Source organism: Schistosoma haematobium, chromosome 1 (genome assembly GCF_000699445.3).
Source record: "Schistosoma haematobium chromosome 1, whole genome shotgun sequence".
Taxonomy (NCBI): Eukaryota; Metazoa; Platyhelminthes; class Trematoda; order Strigeidida; family Schistosomatidae; genus Schistosoma; species Schistosoma haematobium.
In genome coordinates this window covers 4,854,666-4,859,265 of record NC_067196.1, presented here as the reverse complement: position 1 = coordinate 4,859,265, position 4,600 = coordinate 4,854,666, and positions in this window count along the sequence as shown.

The window sequence follows — 4,600 nt, the reverse complement described above, 5'->3', positions numbered from 1 at the left end:
TCCATTTACCGAAAACCGACACATTCAAATCGTTATATTGACTTCCATTCAGCACATCCTTTCAGTACAAAGATCTCGCTAGCCTTAAATCTTTTTAGAAGAGCTAACAAGATCATCACATCAGAGGAAGACAAACAAAAAGAACAAATGAATATATTTAGCATCTTACAATCGAATAATTTTCATATGAAGATTATTAGAAGCATATTAAAACAAAACAATTTACTACATTATAATAAGGATTCGAATGAAATGCCATGGATTGGTACTGTAGTTCTACCATACCGTCATGGCACAACGGAAGAAATCCAAAGAATCTTAAAACATCACAGAATCAAAGTGTATTACAAAACAACGGACACATTACGTAATACTTTAGTTCGCCTGAAAGACAAAATCCCTTTCATGTCCACACACAACTGCGTCTACAAATTAGGTTGTATTGATTGTGATGCCTATTATATTGGAGAGTCATCCCGCGAAATCGTGACTAGAGCCAAAGAACATATTAGGTACACAAAGAAACCTCCTAACAATCCTGTAGAATTGAACCAACTTCAAATTAAATCGGCAATAGCAGTTCATGCCATTTTCAACAACCACCAAATCGATTTTTAAAATATCAAAATATTGCAAAAAGGCTTTTCCAACTACAAAGAAAGGAGGGTAGCTGAGACGTTCCATATAATGCTTAATCATAATACTCTCAATAGAAAAGAAGGTCTTACTATACATCCTACTTGGACCATCTATCCTAGCCATTCAGTCTGATCGTATTTACAATTTCACACGATCATATTACAAATTTAAACTCTATGTGTCACGTGCAGAACGGATGCTGTAGTCTTGCTTAGTAACATCATCGTCCTACTGACAGGTCTGCGGAACAAGTTGTCAGCATACTTGGATAACGACAGTAAAAAAACGGGTAGGCAAACAAGAGCGCGCAATGAATACAAGAATAAGGATGTTGACAGGTATACCATCGATGAAGCATTCATTAGCACTAATGATGATGTGTTGAAGCTCAGCACCATCAACACGTTGACGGTACTAGACTCTCTAAGTAAACTCGGGTCTCCCAGCTCAGGGTCCCTGAACACAACAGTGGTTCCTATAAACTCTGTAGGTGATTCGACCCACGTTAACAGAGCCCAAAAGAACCAGGCGTCACTGCCTAAGCTGAGCATCCCAAGTATTGTTGTATGGAAGACAACTGGTGATTTGGTCTCACAGTCTGCCCCCAAGAATGTTCGTCTGGTCATCAAAGAGCCCAAGATTTAAAAACGTGCCTTGACCTCCAAACAACAAGGTATTAAACATGAACCCACTGGAAAACCTGGTAAATTAACAACGGTTCGTAGCACAAAGGCAAGTTGAAGTTAACTGTCTAGATGATAAAAAACGTGTAAAGGACAGGGCCTACCAACTCGGTAAACCTCATATAGGTGGGCTACCTGTTCATTCACGTAAGGCTCATACAGACAAACAAGATGAAGCTCACGCATTCCAAATTGAAAGCATAAACTGCTCAAATACAAACGCCGCGAGTCTACCAAACAAATTGGATGAAATACGTGAACTTAGCAACGCTAATAAGGCCCATATGATGGGAATATGTGAAACTTGGATACCTTCTCAGTTCTCGGACCAAGAGTTAGCAATACCTGAGATGTCTTCGTTTCACAACGACAGAAAATCAGAAATTGGGGGCGGAGTAACCGTAAACATACGATCTTCCTTAGAGCCACACCAAGTCCATAACCTCGAGTTAAACAATCTTGAGGAACCCATATGGTGCTCTGCAACATTGTCTACTACTTCGAGGTGCCTAGTCGGAGTCACATATAGGAAGCCCACGGCCGACATCGAGTACGATAGTCGTATGCTGGAAGGACTATCCCGCTCTACTCGTCTCGGTTTCACACACATTCTGATTCTAGGGGACTTTAATCTCCCTAGAGTCAACTTCGCGGAACACACGTATACTGGAAGGCGAAAATTCAATTAAAGCTCGGTTCTTCAACCTCATCGATGACTTGGGATTATACGAAAATGTGAGGTCGGCAACTCGTTGGAGAAACAGTGAGATACCATTGCGCTTAGACTGTGTATTCACAAACGAATAATTCCTAGTTGACAACCTCTCAATCCTGGCTCCCCTGGAAAAAAGCGATCATGCCGTCATAGCTTTCAGTTTTGTCAGCAAAACTAAGCTAAGGTATCCCACAAATTACTTGCGTTGGAATTTTAAACTGTTGAATGTGTCAGCTCTACAAGACTATCTACAACAGGTGGTTTGGGATGTTTACCCTCAACGGTCATTGGGACTTCTTACTGCACACGCTCTTATGTGCTACAAACCATCCAGTTCCTCAAACGGTTCCCAAAAGCTGCAAGCCACCTACAGTAATCAAGAACCGTACCCTTCGCCTGCTAAGCCGCAAAAAGCACTGTTGGGCGGAATACAAACGAACTGACAACGACGGAGCGTACAGGCAATATAAGCATATCAGGAGCATATGGACGAAGGCTATAAGAGAAAACAGGCTTCAGTACCAGACAAAGCCTATGGACAAATTCGCCTCTAATCCTAAACGCTTATTTCGTTATGCAGCCTCTCTTCGCCAAGCCAAAACTGGAGTTTCCCAACTGCTAGGTCTCAACGGCCCGACCAATAACGATGGCGACGCCGCTAACCTTCTGGCTGAACATTACCCTCAGACATTTCAATCGACCGACATCAACTTTACTGATGACAGTCTCATCTGCAATTCCACAGGACTTTCCGAAGTGAACCTAAGCGCTGACTTGGTGTTCCGGAAATTGCAGCACTTAAGACTTGACACTTCTCCTGGCCCGGATATGGTCCATTCTGCCATACTGAGGGAGGCAGCCTCAATCCTGGCAACGCCGCTTAGCGTGATGTTTTCACACTCGCTTAGCCGAGGCAAATTACCGGAAGATTGGAAGTTCGCTCACATCACACCAATTTTCAAAGGAAGTCAACGCAATGAACCTTCAAGTTATCGGCCGGTGGCTCTTCTGTCATTACCTTCAAAACTCATGAAGTCCCTGATATGCGATGGCTTAAACGACTATATGCTATCCTTAAATTTCTTCTCACCCCAACAGCATGGTTTCAGGAAGGGCTACTCTTGTATAACCAACCTGCTGACTGCGGTGGACAGATGGACAAGCATCCTCGATCGCAAGGGAAAGGTTGACATCATCTACCTAGATTTCTCAAAAGCTTTTGATAAGGTTAACCATTTATGTCTTATCAATAAGCTCAAAAGACTAGGTATCAGACCACTTCCAATCGATTGGCTTACTTCATACCTGAAAAATCGACATTTTAAGGTTAGGGTTAATTTCACTTTATCTCAGGCTATGGAATGTCCTAGTGGGGTCCCCCAGGGCTCAGTACTAGAACCTCTTCTCTTCTTTATCTAGATGAATGGTCTTCGTCAACAGGTAACGTCAGATTTCTTACTTTTTGCAGATGACGTTAACCTTTGGAGAGAGATACGCAGTCTAGACGATATACAGGCACCTCAGGATGATCTGACTCGACTTCAAAGTTGGGCAGCCAATAACGGACTTACTTTTAACACTTCAAAGTGTAGAGTAGTCCATCTGCGACATGTTGCAAACTACAGTTACAACTTAGGAAACTCCTCTCTAGAAGTATCCCGAGTCGAAAAAGATTTAGGAGTCCTGGTGCCCCATGACTTAAAGTCTTACGCTGTGACAAAAATGCCTTCCGAGCAAACCTTGCACTGGTAAAGTTGAAGCGCATTTTTGAACAGTTTGACGGACGAACGTTCCATACAATCTTCAATAGTTTCATCCGTCCCCATTTAGAGTACAGAAACTTAGTACTCCCCCCTCACTCCAAAAGGACAAGGTCACTTTGGGGCGTATCCAACGGCGAGCCACGAAATCAGTTCGAGGACTCAAACCTAAACCTTACGAAGAACGCCTCCATTCACTAGACCTTTACCCATTAGAGTATAGGCGTCTTAGAGGTGATTTATTAATGGCTTATAATATTCTTAACACTTCTGGACATCCTCTTGAACACCTACTTAAGCTTAGTTAGAACATTAACCTAAGGGGTAATACCCAGAAACTGGAGACACAACATAGCAAAACGGAGTGTAGACATAACTTCTACTCCTTAAGAGTCGTCAAGTGCTGTAACTCGCTGCCGGCCGAGCTAGTCCAAGCGACTTCCCAGGAGTCCTTTAAGAGGCCACTTGACCTATTCTTAAGGACCAAGGATAGCATCATACTATGATTTACTAATTTCTTTTTCCTCTTTTATTGTTAACATACCTAGATCCCTGCTTGGAGGATTTGGTGATCCCCTGCTACTAGACACGGAAGCCTGCTAAGCAGAAGCTTCTTCTATTCCGTCCACAACCATCTGAACTATTTGAATTTAGACAACTTCATTTACAGTTGATTAAAGAAAACTTTTATACCTGCTTGCTTGAGGTTATACATAAAAAATCCAGTGATCCGTTAGATTCAAAGGGAAGTGATTAACCAAATTCTTGTTTAGTTCTGTCTAAAATTGTTTGATAATACTTGA